Genomic DNA, 19232 nt, shown 5'->3' on the forward strand with positions numbered 1-19232 from the left:
CAGGTGTGCTCAAAAGGCAGGGTATTGCGAAATTGATACTTTTGTTCTCCCAGTTTTTGTGTTAGGGGTCCTCACTGGGTTCGCTGGCAATCGCAAGTGTTGTTCAGTTGTACACAGTTGAGAAGAATTGAGTGGACGCAGCTTGTGTATTTCGTCCACGGCCAATAATAATCTCTAGTGGTTGTTGTGTGCTGCGAAGCGTTAGAAAAGTCAGTTTCCACATGAGTGCTAAGCAAACGCTAGAGTTGGTCGATGAGGTGCTGCTTAAGGAAGGGCCGGTTGGTTCGGCAAGGTGTATTATGTGTTGGAAATATGGTGCGTACGCAATGGTGTACTGCAACAAATGGGTCGAGCAGTGAAAGGTAAGTATACAGTAGTGTACAGTAATGTTATGTATGCAATAGCATACAGTAAAAGAAAAGTGCGCAAAGCAGGAAAGTGTAAAACCGAATAAAATAAAATAAAAACTTATAAAAAATATCAAATGTAACTGATAATCTGTGTTATGTGTAACTGTTCAGGTTTAAAGAGGAGTAACTTAAATGCATATTTTCTTTTGTGTTTGTGTATGGTGTATGTGACTGAATTTAGAAAAAACAAAACAAAACCATGCAATAGAAAAAAAAAGACCAGTTTTTCAAACAGTCTGAAGAAACTTTTGTTTTTATTTAATTCATAAAGTTCAGCCAGGGAAAAGAAATGTATAAAAGAAATTTATGGTGTCCATGCAATGGCTTAGATTCAGAAATCCTAGAAGGAAAAATCACATGTATGTGCTTTCCAGTAGGTGAGAGATATCTATTGTGTCAAGATAAATGGTCTTAGTTAATTCACTCTGACTGCAATGAGGCTATATAGCCGTAGAACAATAGAAGGATTGTAGATAACCGTTGCTAGGGAATTTTTCCTGCATGGTCACCAAGGAATGAAAGCAGACTGCGTTTTTTTTCTGTTTTGTTTTTATTTGTTTGTTTTCTGTTGTCTTGTGTTTATTTTCCTGTCGCTGGTCCATAATAAGGATTGAAAGTAGAGATGCTCAGGCTCGATTCCACGAGAACCGAACACACCCGAACTTAGGGGATGTGAGTCGGCTCGGTACTTTCGCACTTTTTCGAAATCGAAAACAAGGCAAAACGTCATTGTTACGTCGTCGGATCTCGGATTTCAGATCTCGTGAGTTTTGAAATCTATAAATACCGCCCTCCACGGCGATCTAGCACCATTTGAAAGAGGGACACAGAAAGGGTAGCACAGTGTGTAGAGCAGTTGGGCAGCCAAATAGATAAAATTGAAAGAGGAGGGGTAGCAGTGTTCAACAAAGTCTACAGTGACATTCAGGAGAGTTCCTTTGCTAATTCTCACTGCAGAAAAATACAAATACTATTGCTGCCAGGGTTGGTGTAATTCTGCAGTCAAACTCTACTGTGTTATATAGGTAGCACACAAAGAGGAGAGCTACATTGGTAATTCTCATTGCAGAAAAATACTAATACTAGTGCTGGCAGGGTTGGTGTAATTCTACAGTCAAATTTTACTGTGTTATATAGGTAACACACAAATAGGAGAGCTCCATTGCTAATTCTCATTGCAGAAAATTTACAAATACTAGTGCTGGCAGGGTTGGTGTAATTCTGCAGTCAAATTCTACTGTGTTACATAGGTAACACACAGAGAGAAGAGCTTCATTGCTCCATTGCTAATTGTCATTGCTGAAATACAAACACTAGGCCTTGCAGGCTTTTCTTCTGAATTTGCAGTCAAAGTGTACGGTGTTGTATACACACAAAGAGAAGAGCTCTATTGCTCCATTGCTAATTGTCATTGCTGAAATACAAATAGTAGGAATTGCAGTGCACAGAAAAGCAGGAGCACCAAGCAGCTGCTTCCACCAGTCATGATGATAGTAGTATGAAGTACATAGTGTTTTTAAGTCAGGGAAACAAAAATGTAAAAAAACACCTTTTAGCTTGGTCAAGAAAAAAGGAGCTGTAATCCAGGCAAAGTTAGCTGCAGAAAAAACTAAAATTGCCAACATGCCATTCTAAACACGCAGTGGCAAAAAAAGAATGAGGCCTTCGCCTTTCTCTATGAGTGCAAGTTCTGCAACTGTTACTGAGGCATCCTCTTGTAAGGTCAGGCGTGAACAAGCAAGAATTTGTCATTCGGACTCCAAAAGTGGTGCCCAAATCTTTTTACGTGTAAAAGCCGAGCTGGAAGAAAACAGTAAGGCATTAGAGGAATATGTATGTTCAGATTCAGAAATGACACAAATCGCTGAGGAGAGTCCATCCAGGAGTGCTATGTGTAATCGTGACCATTCTGATAGTGTACCCATAAAGAAGGCCCCTTTCAGCATTTCTGCAGATGTGTGCATGGACAGCCCAAGTGTAGCCGGTGATAAACCAATTGAGGATGCCACTTTGTAATTGTAACAGGATGAGGGGGATATTTGTGTAGCCGACGAGTATGCTAATGAGGATGTTGATGAGGATGATGTTGTTTATGTAAGTCCTCCAGTGGAAGCAATTCTTGCACGTGATAAGAAGAAGACCATTGTCATGCCTGGACATAGGACCAAAAAATCCACTTCTTATGTGTGGAATTATTTCTACCCAAATCCTGACAACAGTTGTCTAGCTATTTGTAGCATATGTAAAGACACAGTCAGTCAAGGTAGGGACCTTAACCATCTAGGAACCTCATCCATGTTACACCATTTGACGCGAGTTCATAGCAAGGTGTTGGGAAAATCTGAAAGTTATGCTAAAAAAACAAGCAGTCCTCATTCAGCTAGGACCCTTCTCTCACCTACATCCCAACGCCTGCAATCTACACCCACAACACCGTCCTCGTCAATTTCCTAGGAGTTAGTCTTACATCCAAGTTGTTAAGCTACATGACTCCTCCAATATCCTGGATTCCTCAGAATTCTTGAGCGTTAGTCCCACTGCTGTTGCTGCTGCTGCTGGAGGTGAATCTTCATCCCAGAAGCAGACCAAGAAGAAGACTACTAGTAGTTTACAACAATTGACTGTTAAACAATCCTTTTCAAGAGGAAGCAAGTATGAAAGCTGTCACCCAGTCGCAAAGCGGATCAGAGACGCCATGGCGACTATGCTAGTATTAGATCTGCATCCAATATCCACTATTAATGCAGCTGGTTTTAGACAGCTACTTGACGTCTTGTGTTCCCGTTACCAAATTCCATCACGACACCATTTCAGTAGAAAAGCTATTCCTCATCTCTACCAGAAGGTTTGTAAAAACATTATTATTGGGCTGCAAAATGCCATTCTACCCACTGTACACTTAACCACAGATATGTGGACAAGCGGAACTGGGCAAACTAAAGATTATATGACTGTGACAGTCCACTGGGTTGGTGATTCGCCTTCACAAGCAGGAACAGCAGCAGCATGTACCCAAGTACGTCACATTTTTCAGAAGTAGGCTACTCTGTGTATCACCAGCTTCACTAAGAGGCATACAGCTGACAATCTGTTACAAAAACTAAGGGATGTCATTGCAACATGGCTTATCCCGCTTGGACTCTCCTCAGGATATGTAATTTCTGATAGCACCACCAATATTGTGAGAGCATTACAGCTGGGTGAATTCCATCACATTCGCTGTTTTGCTCACACAATAAACTTGGTGGTGCAGAAGTTTTTAAAAAAATGTCAGGGACGTGCAGGAGATGTTGTCTGTGGCCCGTAAAATATCTGGACATTTCCGGCATTCGGCAACAGCATGTAGGAGATTGCAGCAGCTGCAAGAGCAATTTAATTTGCTCTGCCATCAACTGAAGCAAAAGGTGGTGACAAGGTGGAATTTCACCCTGTTTATGCTTCTGCTGATGGAGGAATAGTGAAAAGTCATCCACGCTTACTCCACAAGCCATGACATTGGTAAAGGAGGGGGGATGTATTTTAGTCAAGCGCAGTGAAGAATACTTTCCGTGTTGTGCAAGGTGCTGAAACCATTCAAAGTAGTCACCTGTGAAGTGAGTTCAGACACTGCTAGCTTGAGTCAAGTGATTCCCTTAATTAGACTTTTGGAAAAGCAGCTTGAGAAACTGAAAGAGGAGATTAAACAAAGCAATTACAGTAAGTATGTCGGACTTGTATATCAAGTACTTTATTCGCTTCGCCAGGATCCAAGAGTTGATCTTGAAATCGGATCACTACATTTTGGCGACTGTGCTTTATCCTCGGTTTAAGAGCTATGTCTTCTCTTTGTTTCCAACTGACCTAGATCTGAAGAGATGCAAGGAGCTCTTGGTGAGAAAGATGACAGCTCAAGTGTTGCATGACAGGACGGCGTCTCCTCCTTCAGTTTCTCACTCAACTGCTGCTAGGAAAAAAAAGCTTTCCCAAGAGACCCAGGGATGATGCAGATGATTAAGCACCAAATTTTAACATCTGGTCTGGTCTAAAAGAATTGACCAAAAAACGTGAAACCACTGCCGTAACTACACATGATCCTACTATCAACATCCATAGGATGGTGGAGGATTATTTTCACGACAGTATAGAAATAGACACATCAGACAGTCCCTTTACATACTGGGAGGAAGAAAAGGGAATTTGGAGACCCATGTACCAACTCCCTTTGCATTGCCTAAGCTGTCCATCATCATCATCATCATCATTTATTTATATAGCGCCAACATATTCCGTAGCGCTTTACAATTGGGGACAAACATAGTAAACTAATAAACAAACTGGGTAAAACAGACAAAGAGGTGAGAAGGCCCTGCTCGCAAGCTTACAATCTATTGGACAATGGGAGTTTGACACGAGGTTAAGTCTACATTTGCAGTCGGCCCAGCCAGACTGCAAAGGTAAAAGTGACTCATAAGCTAAATGATCCTGTCACACAACAATGTTGGTCAAGGGGTAGTTGTATAACAGGTGGTAATAGGGTAGTGAAGTGAGGTTAAGAGGGTGGTTGAGGAATATTATAAGCTTGTCTGAAGAGGTGGGTTTTCAGAGAATGCTTGAAAGCTTGTAGATTAGAGGAAAGTCTTATTGTGCGAGGGAGAGAATTCCATAGAGTGGGTGCAGCCCGGAAAAAGTCCTGTAACCGGGAATGGGAGGATGTAATGAGTGTGTATGAGAGACGCAGATCTTGTGCAGATTGGACTTGCCGAGTTGGGACATATTTTGTGACAAGAGAGGAGATGTATGTTGGTGCAGCTTTGTTGATGGCCTTGTAGGTTATTAAGAGTATTTTATATTGGATTCTGTAGAAAACAGGCAACCAGTGTAAAGACATACAGAGTGATTCAACAGAGGAATAATGATTTGTAAGGAAAATCAATCTTGCCGCAGCGTGCAAAAAAGATTGTAGGGGTTTGAGTCTGTTTTTGGGAAGTCCAGTAAAGAAGGAATTGCAATAGTCAATGTGGGAGATGATGAGTGCATGAATTAAGGTTTTTGCAGTGTCTTTTGTGAGATATGTGCAAATTCTGGAAATGTTTTTGAGATGTATGTAACATGATTTAGATATAGATTCAATGTGGGGAACAAAGGTTAGATGTGAGTCAAGGATTACACCTAGGCAGCGAGCTTGTGGTGTGGGATTTATGGTCATGTTATCAACAGAGATAGAAATGTCAGGTATGCTCTTGTTGGTGGGTGGGAATATTATTAACTCTGTTTTAGAAAGATTAAGTTTGAGTTGGCGAGAGGACATCCAAGATGAAATGGCAGAAAGACAGCCAGTTACACGGGACAACACAGATGTCGAGAGATCAGGAGAGGATAGATAAATTTGGGTATCATCTGCATAGAGATGATACTGAAATCCAAAGGAACTTATTAGATTTCCAAGAGAAGCGGTATAGATAGAGAACAGCAGAGGACCTAGCACTGAGCCTTGCGGTACTCCAACTGATAAAGGAAGAGGAGCAGAGGTGGCCCCAGAGAAATTAACAGTGAACCAGCGATTAGAAAGGTAGGATGAGAACCAGGATAGAACAGTGTCTTGAAGCCCTAGGGATTGCAGCATTTGTATGAGAAGAGTGTGGTCAACGGTGTTAAATGCAGCCGAGAGATCCAGGAGAATTAGGAGAGAGTAATGGCGTTCAGTTTTAGCAGTGATCAGATCATTGACAACCTTAGTCAACGCAGTATCTGTGGAGTGTTGAGAACGAAAGCCAGACTGAAGAGGATCCAACAGGTTGTTTGCGGAAAGGAAGCATGTGAGGCGAGTGTAGGCAAGTCTCTCTAGAAGCTTGGAGGGGCACGGCAGCTGAGAGATGGGACGGTAATTTGATAGAGAGTTTGGGTCGGAATCTTGTTTTTTTAGAATAGGAGTAATCACTGCATGCTTGTATAGTGACGGAAAGATGCCAGTAGAGAGCGAGAGATAACAGATTTTAGTTACAGGTGAGATGATCACAGGAGACAGGGATCTACCAATTTGCGAGGGGATAGGATCAAGAGGACAGGAGGTAGAGTAGGAGGATAAGAAAAGAGTAGAAATTTCCTGTTCATTTGTGGGGTCAAATGAAGAGAGTATGTCAGAGGTTGGTGGGAAGGAATTGAACCAATTGCTTGTCAAGGAAGAGGACACCCTCCAGTGTGTATTCGGAAAGAGTTTTTAGCACAGCCGGGAACCTTGTCAGCGATCAGAGTAGGAGGCTACTTTCTCAAAATATGAAAAAGATGATGTTCATAAAAATGAACTTCAAGTTCCACGAAGAAGGCCTTTAATGCCAATTACATCAAAATACTGAGATTTCTGTAACGATGGATTCCAGCGGTGATGAATTAATAATGTGTGAGGATGATGTACACACTGATGAGGGTGAGGATGAGGCTGACGATGATGACAACAACATATTGCCACAGTAGAGTTAATTAACAGTACTGTTACCTTAGGTGGCTTAAGGCCATTGTTACCTTGTTTTGTGGGAGTCCAAACAAACCAAGCACTTCAGCCACAAGGAGTGGCACTTTTATGGCTGTAGTGCTTGGTCTGTTAAAGTATGCATGTCCTTTTTAGGATCCAACATAAGGGTGGGTGGGAGGGCCCAAGGATAATTCCATCTTGCACAACTTTTCTTTTCTGCCACTGCTGTGTGCCAATGTGTCCTAGAACTGTCGTGTGTTGAGTAATTGCTCTGTCGCTTAGCATCCAGCCAGGTCGCTGCAATATTTGTCCGAAAGTGTATGAAAATAATAATGTGACCTGTGTGGTTGTCAAAATTGACTGCAAATGACTTGAAATTAGTGTTATTGAGGTTAATAATAATGTAGGATCCAAAAAAAAAGCAAAATTATGTGATTTTAGCATATTTTAGCAATTTTTCGAAAAAAATATAGATCCAAAACCAAAACACACGAGGGTGGTTTTGCCAAAGCCAAAACCAAAAGCAAAACACAAAGCTAATTCAGATCCAAAACTAAAACCAAAACCACTTCACGGTGAGCATCTCTAATTGAAGGTAAAGAAATTAAAATGTTTGTTTTTCTTTGTTGTTTGATACTAACTTTGTTTTGTTCTTCTCTGTTGTAGATGCGGATAGCCAAAGAACAGGGACGGGCTGGACCGGGGGTGCAGGGGGGCAGTGGGCACCCGTGCCGCTCAGCCTAACGCCTCCGCCTGTCCTCCGCCATGAATGCAATAATTTGTTAATATTACCGGCGGCCGTATCAGCGCACATCGCGTGTCATGTGATGCGGCCGCCTGTGCACCCCCCGGGCTGATACTTTCCAGCCCGCGCCTGCCAAAGAAATATATTTAGTAATTATGGGGATTGCAGGAGAAGTACAAAGTTTTCCCTTAAAAGTCAAGTTAACAATGGGTCATTGTAACACTCTTTCTTCTAACTGCAGTGACCTATGATAACTTATTTGATTGAGAATTATTATTTAAAATGAAGTGTGTATATACTCTGCTTCTAATGTAGTTTTGTATTCCAGAAAGACATTCATGGGAGATACAGAGTATGTGTCACAAAGTGTTAATTTTGCACTTCTCTATTATAGCCACAAGTCCATTGCAATGTTTTATAGTTATTGTGATCATAGGTACCAAGTTCCATACGAGCTAACCATGAACGACACTGGATGGAATGGGTGTTGTAACTCCCTGTTAAACTTAATGTCACTCACCGGACTGTGAGTGCTACTTCTAAGGTAGCTAGGAACCGTGTCCGTCCATTATAATGAGGTACTGCGCAAGTGCAGTCCCTTTTAACCTTCAGTTCTGTTCCTTTAACTTAATTGGCTGATCAGGCAACACTCCCTATATTAAGCACCTGTGGTCAATACCACGTTGCCTGATCTTGGAGTCTCATTCCTCATGAGTCTCTGAAGGTGTTTCAGTGCCTCCTCGTGTGTTCAGCTTATGCTGATTCCTGTTTGCCGTTTGTGGTTTCCAGACCACTTCTACTCCTCGTGTTCCTAGTGACTTCAGCAGCTGATTCCTATCCACTGCCTCCGTGTATCTACAGTTACAGATTACTGCAAACTCTCCTGTGTTTCATCGTGACTCCAGCAGCTGATTCCTATCCGCTGCCTCCGTGTATCTACAGTTACAGATTACTGCAAACTCTCCTGTGTTTCATCGTGACTCCAGCAGCTGATTCCTATCCACTGCCTCCGTGTGTCTAACAAGTTACAGATCTCTCCAACTCTCCTGTGTTACATCGCTACTGTTCCAGCTGATTCCTGTTAGCTACTTCAGCGTGTCTACAGAGTCTTGCTCGTCTCAGCGCTCCAGTCTGCATTCTACCTGCCGTCAGCTGACCCGCTGCCTACTGCTTCTACAGTGTGTCCATTTGTGTCAACTTGCCTGTTAGCATCGAGTCTACGCTCCTCGGCTTCCAGCTCTGCTACATCGTTTCAGCTCTCCCGTGGTCTCCTGCTGTTCTATTCGATATACTACTGCTTCCTGAGTATTTGTCGTCCTTGCTGGCCTACCTACAGTGCGCTGCACCTACCTGCCGCTTCCACTCTGCAAGGACTTCTCATCTCGTCTGTTCCCTGCCGCTCAGGTATCCCTGCAGCTATCTCTAACAGCCTGCTCATCTGAACCACGGTATGCATACTTCTCATTGACTGTGCTGGTGTATTGCATATCCATCTGGACTGAGTTGTTCTCCTCCGGAGTTTCCATCCTCTGAGACTATTGCTATTATTGACTGTGTTTCCTTTTGCTGGACTATTCTAGTGACTTTGTTTATCTGTGCAGTGCTGTTCATTCATTATTATTATTGTGTGCAGTTCAACGTGGGATCAAGTTCAGTGTACCCGTGTAGACTCTGCATTGCATTTATCTCCTCGTGTCCTTCCTCACATATATATTCAGTGGTACAACTTGCTAGAGGCAGACCACTGATTCCTGTTTCCCTGTGTCACCAGTTGCATATATCCTCTCACATAAGCAGTGGTACAACTTGCTACACGCAGACCACTGACTTCCCCGTTACCTTCACCTGGATTCCATTCCTTCACTACAGACAGCGGTACAACTTGCTATACGCAGACCGCTGACTTCCACCTCCTTATTACTCCTGGACATTCCTTCTCTCTATAGCAGTGGTACAACTTGCCGTGCGCAGACCACTGACTACCCTCACGTGTCCTTGTCCATCCAGATCCTCGTGTTCAGTTACCTATTGTTTACCAGTGCTGCTAGTCATAGACTTTCTGAGCATTCTCTAACCATCTGCTGTTTCCAGTTCCATTATCACCCTGCCACCAGAGTACCATATACCAACTCTACTGCTCTGATAAGACCATCAGCGGGTGATACTGGGTAAAGACTCCTAGTGCCCGTGACACTTAATAAGAATTGGGGAAGGGTCATAGATTAGTTAATAGCTAAGGGGATTAGTGAAATAGTAGAGCCATGTCCCCATAGTGCCCAATTCAGCTGTCATTTTACTGTAAATGTCCATCTCTGTTTTCTTTTGTTCTGCATGTCACTTCAGTATTATTGTTCTTCTTTGCTGACTTGTTTCCCGTTTTTTACATTTCTAACTGTCAGTATCTCATTTGTTTCTTATAAAGAGATACAAAATATATAGACACTGTCCCAAAGGTCCAATACTTGAGTAGCATCACATCCCTAGAAGTAGCAGAGAGACACTTGTACCCATATGCAGGGCCGTAACTAGGGCTGTGCGACAGGGGCGACCGCCCAGGGCGCAACGCTGAAGGGGGGCGCAATTTAGGAATATTTTAGGTTAATTTGGTTAAAATTGAGGGCTAGGGGGGTGGCATTTGTCTTTCTCGCCCCTGGCACTAGAATTCTAAGTTACGGCTCTGCATACCATCCACTGCAGAGGAGTCAACACCCGGAGAAGGTTCTAATTACACTTGTGAATCTGTTCTGGGAGACCCAAGATTGCAGTTAACTAGTTCTCTTTCCACTCAATATTTCTGAGGTACCCGAATTATGGGGTGGGAGGTCAGTAGTGGATAGGTAGTACAGGTAGCTCCCTTAATTTGAAGTCTCCTAATTTTCGTCAGGTCAATTACCATTTCACGCACAAAGAAAATGAGTATTGGGTGACTGGGAAGAACGAACAGACAACAGCCCGCCCCACAAATGTTGATGAAAAATCCGTTGATATTATTAGAGTGTATTTACTAACACAGTTTGAAGGAGATCATAAATGACATTGTTGACAGACATAGGATGATGCTATTGGTGAAAAAGTATTATTTAAATGTCATCTAAGCTAAAAGACATACTTCGGACAGATGAACATCCTATAGGCATGAAGAACGTTAGTAGAATACTCTATATTGTCGGTACATATTTTATCGTACCCTGTATTCTTCCAGATAATGTATTACATATGTGGGTGAAGGGCATACAAAAGGTTAGCTCCGAGCACCTAAGGGATATGGGGCAGCACGGTGGCATAGTGGCTAGCACATCTGCCTTACAGCACTGGGGTCATGAGTTCAATTCCCAACCATGGCCTTATCTGTAAGGAGTTTGTATGTTCTCCCCGTGTTTGCGTGGGTTTCCTCCGGGTGCTCCGGTTTCCTCCCACACTCCAAAACATACTGGTAGGTTAATTGGCTGCTAACAAATTGACCCTAGTCTGTGTGTCTGTCTCTGTCTCTGTGTGTGTGTGTGTGTGTTAGGGAATTTAGACTGTAAGCCCCAATGGGGCAGGGACTGATATGAATGAGTTCTCTGTACAGCGCTGCGGAATTAGTGGCGCTATATAAATAAATGATGATGATGATGATATGTTCCATAGGAAAAGAAAATTGCTTCTAGGGTTGTGACTCTCTTTTATGGTAACCTGACTAATATCCACAGACAGTGTGGTCATACGTAAAGGGGGAACATACCAGGAGTCATCACAGAAAAATGAAACGTAATGCGTAATAATGGCTTGCTGTAATCCTACCATATTTTGCAATTAAATATCTTTGTGCTTTGGAACCAAAACAATCACATCGGACAATGTTTTATTGGTAAGCAATAAAATTACTTTAATAACAGGGGGCCTGATTCATTAAGTATCTTAACTTGAGAAACTTCTTATTTCAGTCTCCTGGACAAAACCATATTACAATGCAAGGGGTGCAAATTAGTATTCTGTTTTGCACATAAGTTAAATACTGACTGTTTTTTCATGTAGCACACAAATATCAACTTTAAATTTCAGTGTACAAATAAGCTATTAAGTATTTGTGTGCTACGTGAAAAAAACAGTCAGTATTTAACCTATGTGCAAAACAGAATGCTAATTTGCACCCCTTGCATTGTAACATGGTTTTGTCCAGGAGACTGAAATAAGAAGTTTCTCAAGTTAAGATCCTTAATGAATCAGGCCCAGAAACCCTGGGAGCATGTTAAGTATTGGCCCACTACATTCTGGAACAATATCGCAGGACATTTACAAAACACACATGAGGCACTCAGTGCTTTTGCACTGCGGTCAGTGGTTCACCCAATGTGGTTAAAAGAAGAACCAGTGCACCATTGTGAGTTCAGCAAGTTTCTGTGTTTCCTTTGATATTTCAGAACACGTAAGGCCTGATTCATCAAGACACGCATACTGAATGCCACATGCATTTCTTGTAAAATGCACGGAATTCAGACATACAAGGAGCAGATCTGAAGATACATGCACTGATGAATTCGGGTGCAGGTCTGCTCGGCTCTACTGCACAAGACACTGCAGGATACGTCCAATATAAATTTGCAAAAGGACACAAACAAAATCTATTCAATAATGTAACCTGTTGATAATATAGACATTAATGATAAAACATTTATTAGGATGTTATTAATGTCTAAGGAACATAAAATACATTTTTACAGTTGCTCATGATTGCAAACACATGTTATAGCATGCATCCGCTGCTGTCATCACTAGTAATCAAGACTTAGACTAGCCCTGTAGCTGGAGCAAGAGATACGGCAGAAATTCAAGCACCTTTGAAATGCCCAAAGCTTGAATTCGACGTGGCTGCGTGCGCTCAAGTTTGGCACACCATTACTGTACATTGACCATTCTCGGCCTCGTTCCCTCCTAGAAATCGTAAGCTTTAGTAAGTGTCCTTTGCATACGAAGATGAATTAAATGTTGCTGCATTTAATTGCATATGGTCTAGTTCTGGGCATATGCAGATTAAATTTGCGGATAAAATGCACAAAATCGGCATTTACATTCCTTCATAAATCAAGCCCATAATGTCCCTTTATTAAGGTATAACAAATTAAGTGTAACAGGCTTCTTTAAATATCTCATTTGTTAAAAAGATTATGCCCACATTTGTTAAAACTGACTTCTAAGCCGAGACCTGATTGCTAAGATGACAACACAACAAGTGTAATAAAGAAAAACATGTTCTTTTCATATCCACAATGACTCATAAAGGTAACAAAAGGAAAAAAAACACAAAAAGGAAAGGCAACACACAAAAACAATGACACAATGGCACTAAAACAATGCCACAAAGGGACTGATTCAATTATTAGTGAAACATATTTTTGGGTACTACGGGATGCAAGGAAAAATCTGCGATGTTGCTTAGCTTTGGACTGCCTTCGGGACTCTTTTGGGTGCACTCCGCAGCAAATCGCTAGTAATTGAATCGGCCACTAAGATCAGAAAAATGGGCTCATCCACCCAGCACACATCAAGGTACATCTCTTTTTTTGCTAAATAAAAGTGAACTGTACGAAAGTGTAAATATTCAAACCAGTGTTGACCGTCCTACCACTTAAGTACTACTCCTTTAAATGAAATAAACCTTAGTCATGGTTTAAATTAATCATGAGAGTGAGGGGATATCAGAACTGTTTTCATTACATGTCACTTTTGTGTGTGAATGTAGAGGAGTGAATTTCCCCTTGAACCCCCTTGGGGTACATGGGCTGAAGTTGAGAACTTAGTTCATAGTGGTGGTAGTAATATATTTTGACATCCTTTGATTTCAGCACAAAATTCACAGTATGCATTGAAATTTAATCTACAAATAAAAATACAGCTATAAATGATACAGTACAGGAGTATGCAGCTATTACCTGCTTAAGGAATACTTCTACTGGACAAATCTACCACGCTCTACACACTTTTTAAGACAGTTTGGACCTTATAATAACAAATCTTAAAATTCTTTTGTATATTCTTTACTTACCACGTCTCATTTCTTGATCAGCCACGCTCTTATCTGCAACAATTGTGGGAGTTTACCGGATTCCTATTGTCGAGCAATATCTCAAGAGAAAATATACTTGCAGATGTTGTTCATTGGGAAAATATGAGATTGAAGACTGTCCCACCTCCTTTTTCTGCAGAATAATTCCCAATACAGACTTACAACTTCAGCATTACCGAGAAGGGGCTGATCTATTTTTATAACATGAGAGAGCAGAGGACCTTTCGTGTTCTGTGTTATGTAATAATGTGCTAGAGCATTAATATGTAACAGTTTCAGTGATATTCTTTTTTTCAGTGCAGCTCTGTTTTGGGCATGCATGCACGCGAAGTTGGTATGGTAATGAGTTATAATGTGCCAAATATCCAACTCCGAGACGTGGAGAATCAACTTGGAGTTTTTGTCACGTAGCAAGTCAAATAACGGCACAGGGCTAAATGTTTCTGTCACTAATGTCCTTAAGTATGATATTTCATCTAGTTACATCAATATTGTTTATTTGATTGATGGGGTGGAAGTAGGCTGTATTTAAAAGACCCTCATAAGTTAAAAAATAGATTTCAGGGGATTCTTGAACTTTGATGGGAAAAATGTTGCATCTTTATTTTCACTAACCTGAGGTTAGTAACCTCCTACTGAAATTTGGCATAAAATGATAACATGACTCCCCAAAACCATAACTAAAACATTATCAGTAAATAAAAGACAGATGGTCTGATTCATTAAGGATATTAAAGCAAAGAAAGGAGTAATTTTGCACCTTCGCAAAACCATGTTGCATTGGAGGGGGAGGTAAATTTAAAATGTGGGTGACAGATTTATAATTAGGGTAGAGCAAGTCCTAGATCAATTTTAAATTTCAGTGTTATACTACAGCTACAGGTATTTATGTGCTACATGAAAAAACAGCCAGTGTTTTGCTTATGTGCAAAATAACAAACTAATTTTCACCCCTTGCATTGTAACATGGTTTGTCCAGGAGCAAAGTTACTCCATTTTTTGCTTTACTTTCCTTAATGAATCAGTCCCAGAGACACCAGAGTTTAGGAAATAAGAAGTCAATCTTATTATCATGAGAAAACATATGGCGGAGGCTAAAGCATTAGCAGCTCAGTTAGAACCATTTCCATCATATCACAGGGAGGCATAGGCAAACCGAGGGGGTGTTTTCTAGTGCCTTGAAGCCCCCATTCAAGCCTGGGGCAGTGTATAATTGAGGTGGCTGGACCCTGACCTGGCCCCGCTTCACAAGGCTCTGCTTGAAAAGGGAGAGCTGCGTGCACCTAACAGTAGTGCATTGTCATGGTCACTAGGAGTCTTGACCCAGAATTTACCAGATGTAGCTTTATGCACCAGAGGCGCGAAATCTAACACAGTGGCTGGTCTTCTCCAGGAATGCCCGCAAGGAAGTATGGGTTTTAGTGGCTTCCACTGTGCAGGTCGCGGCCCCCTGGAGAGTATGGTAAATTGACGGATACAGCTATACACGATGAGAGCACAAGGACCTCCTTGAGCTGGATAGGAGGAGGAATGCCAGGAGAGTAGATAGTCTCTGAGTAGTAGGAGTTGTACTGATACAGCCAGAATGATGACCAGTAGAAACTGGGAATGAGAAGTTCAGCAGTACCTAGTATGCAGATGAACTGTAACAGACGGATACTTCACGGCTGTAGAGGAAGACTTATTCAAGTTGCCAATAATACAAAGTAGCAGAGAAGTCAGCGACTAGCAGATATTACCACAGATGCAAAAGTAGAAACTTACTCCCGATAATAGATTACATAAAAGGTGGCGTGGATCGATCAGCGGCTGACAGGCATTAACACTGGCGTGTAGTAGAGGCTTGTCCAGATTGCAGGTAAGATACAGTGTAGCATATAGCGATCTGCGGCTGACAGGTATTACCACTGGCGTGGAGTAGGGACTTGTCCAGATTGCAGGTAAGATACAAGGTAGCGTGGAGCGATCTGCGGCTGACAGGTATTACCACTGGCGCGGAGTAGAGACTTGTCCAGATTGCAGGTAAGATACAAGGTAGCGTGGAGCGGTCTGCGGCTGACAGGTATTACCACTGGCGTGAAGTAGAGACTTGTCCGGATTGCAGATAAGCGTCCACAGCAAACAGGAACCACGAACAGGAACAGAGAACTCCTTGGTTACCTCAGAGGAATAAGGACCAAGAACAGGCAAAGGTAGTAGGGAAGCAGGTGTCTTAAATAGTGAGAAGTAATCATCCAATGAGGAGAGGAACAAGGTTTTATAAGTCCTATAGGCCTGCACATGCGCAGACCCCTGGTCAAGATGGCGGACGGCCGCGGCGCAAGACAGGCGCCAGCAGAGCAGAGAGAGACCTAGGTCTTGAACCAGAAGAACTAACAGTCCGGTGAGTGACATGCATGCAGCATTGCCCATGTATATTATAGGGATAGGAAGAGTTGGAGAGCAGCCAAGCACTGTCAAATATTATAGCCATGCCCCCATGTATGAAGGTCATGCTCACTGGCGGCGTGGTGTGGAGATCCCACTTTACAAATCGTTTGTTTGCCCCTGGGAGAGTCACTTACCCTCTCAATATAAATCAGCTGCGGGACGTTTTCCTCCCAAGGGCGACGCCTTACAACAACTGGGTATCCATAAACCCCAAACCTTAGAGGACCCGCGTCCTCTCTGGGCTGGTCGAGCGCAACCAACAAACCCGACCCTAAGGGCGGTGCCTGTAACCATTGTTGAAATCAAATTATTGGATGAAGTCATTCTAACTTAATAAATAACGGTTGTATTAGATTCCTGTGCGATTGCGATTAGTAGGCAACGGCGTACAAGGGTTAATTACGGAATCGCATAGGAAAACAAAGTAAATACATTTACATTCACACCTACATGTGTAAATAACTCACTTTTAATAAAGTTTCCAACTCACATTCTTTTATTATTAATTTAAAAGAACTTAGAGTTTCTTGGCCCTTTACTTTTTTCATTGTACACCCTTTTCTCTTGGAGCACTAATTCGCTCATTCGGCCTCCAATACCACCTCTACGCTGATGACACCCAAATCTATCTCTCTTCCCTTGACCTCTCTCCTTCTGTACTATCTCGTGTAACCAACTGTCTTTTTGCTATCTCCACATGGATGTCCCAATGCTACCTAAAGCTCAACATGTCCAAAACAGAGCTTATTATCTTCCCTCCTACCAGAGTCACCACCTGACCTCAAATCTCCCTCACTGTCAATAACACCAAAATTTCCTCAGTCTCCCAAGCCCGCTGCCTTGGTGTCACACTTGATTCCGCCCTCTACTTTATTCCTCACATCCAGACTCTCTCCCAGTACTGTCGACTACACCTTAAAAACATTGACAGAATACGCCCCTTTCTTACTCAATATGCTAGCAAAACTCTTGTTCATTCTCTCATCATCTCCCGTCTTGACTATTGCAACCTCCTGCTATCTGGCATTCCTGACACCCATATATCCACACTTCAATCCACTTTAAATGCTGCTGGAAAACTGATCTTCCGCTCTCACCGCTCAACATCTGCTGCACCACTTTGCAAATCCCTACACTGGCTCCTGTGTCCTCCAGAAACAAATTCAAATTACTCACCCTTACTTTCAAAGCCCTCAACAACACTACCCCTGCATGCATCTCAAATCTCATATCAAAATACTCTCCCTCCCGTCCTCTTAGATTTACCTCTGACCTTCGCCTTGTCTCCCCTCTGGTAACCACCTCTCTTTCCCGCCTCTCTCTCACGCCTACAAGACTTCTCCCATGCTGCTCCCCACTTATGGAATTCCCTACCACGCTCAATCAGGCTTTCCCACAGCCTTCAAATCTTTAGATGCTCTTTGAAAACCAATCTCTTATTTAGAGGTGACCTTTTCCTCGATAACACTATTCACACTAATGCACCTATCTCAAACTCTAATGAGCAGGGCCCTTCATACCCTTTGTTTTCATGTCTGCATTTATTTTGTCTACCTTGTATGTCCTTGTTTTCCTTACTGTATGGCGCTGCAGAGCACTGTGGCGCCTTACAAATCTGCGATAATAATAATAATAATAATAATAGAGATTTATTACACTATGGTAAATTTACATAAAAGATATTTAGGGTTCAGGTTATAAGAAATGTATTGTGTTTGGTCTTGTATCAATCCACATTTCACCAGCAGGAATACGATCGCACATTGCGATCACTAGCTATGATAAGTATGAGAATAATACTCAAAATACTCTGTACCAAATATGCTAATAGGTTAGTTTAATCTGGATTTTTGGCGGCTCCCTAAGGCAAGACACGCACACAGCTGTTGGAGTGAGTTGCCCCCACCTTTGGAGCAGCATCGTTTGAACTGATCTATAACCTGCAACCTCACCCACTACCATTGTGTGAACCAACAGAACATAGGACAGCAGAAAGGGAACCGACATCCAGAACTCCCAGAATACAAGGTTGACCCATTCAATGGCACTCGCCCTCTATAGCAAAGGAGCATTGGCACCCAAAGCGCTTAGCAACAAGCAAACAACCTAAATGCCCAGGGCAAGCAGAAAACCATGTCACCAGGAAACACAAGGCATGAACAGCAATCAGGGGGATGGGAGGGTGGGCAGCCACTGCAAAAAGAGAGAGATCATTGGCCCAGCAGGAAATTTATAACAAGGAATGCTAGGCAACTCCCACAGTGACACACCATGGGAACATCCCAGTAAACCTGCCATGCCCCCTTAACCCCATAAGCAGTAGGAGCCTATTTCAGATTTGAACACAAACCTAAGCCTTTTAATTTATTCTGGGCTGATGACCATCCCTCAGTTGTAATTTTCTTCAATGATGAATGTAGACTTCTCCCGTGCTGCTCCCCTTCACTGGAATGACCTCCCTCGCTCCATCCGTCTCTCTCCTAATCTGTGCTCCTTCAAACGAGCACTCAAAACTCACCTGTTCCTCAAAGCGTACCAACCTTCTACCTAACCCTGCATCTCCTCGTAACGTTCTATCCTCTCTCCTCCCGGTCCTTCTCCCCACACTTCAACTTCCTTCAATTGTGTCTGGTTCGTTTCACCCACCCTTAGGATGTAAGCTCGAATGAGCAGGGCCTTCTTCCCTCTTGTCTCCACACCTGTTCTTCTACTCCGCATCTACTGCATTAACCTGCCTGGAGTTTCTGAAGCATTGGTATTTTTGTTTATTGTTCTGTACTGTCTCACCCTGTATAGTCTACTGTTTGCTTTGTGTACGGCGCTGCGGAAATCTTGTGGCGCCTAACAAATAAATGATAATAATAATAATAATAATAATAATAATAATAATAGGCAACAATCCACAGTAGTATTAGCAGTAGCTGTGACTTAGTCCTCAATAGAAATCACAGATATTTTCATATCATGTTTGACGCAAATAAGTGTGTGAGATACTGGAAGGGTCCATAGGCTTCATCAGACTGCCAATGGGGCCATGGCACAAACATGACCTGATTTAAAGAGACTTCTTTATGTGACTTACAGACTTAAATGTCATAGAAGTGAGGATGGAATGGAAACACAACGAGTGTGTAAGTGTGATGATAGCACTTG

General features: G+C 42.3%; 1 protein-coding gene across 1 annotated transcript in view; it reads right to left on the reverse strand.

Annotated features, from left to right (window-relative positions):
* The window catches only part of LOC142152894 (leukotriene C4 synthase-like), a 68503-nt gene extending 54642 nt beyond the window's left edge, over positions 1–13861 (reverse strand). The window contains exon 1 of the mRNA XM_075210015.1: positions 13629–13861. The gene's annotated coding sequence lies outside the window, so the exon portion shown is untranslated. The remainder of the gene's footprint in view (positions 1–13628) is intronic.
* Positions 13862–19232: the final 5371 nt, after the last annotated feature.

Source organism: Mixophyes fleayi, chromosome 4, assembly GCF_038048845.1.
Source record: "Mixophyes fleayi isolate aMixFle1 chromosome 4, aMixFle1.hap1, whole genome shotgun sequence".
NCBI classification, from domain to species: domain Eukaryota; kingdom Metazoa; phylum Chordata; class Amphibia; order Anura; family Limnodynastidae; genus Mixophyes; species Mixophyes fleayi.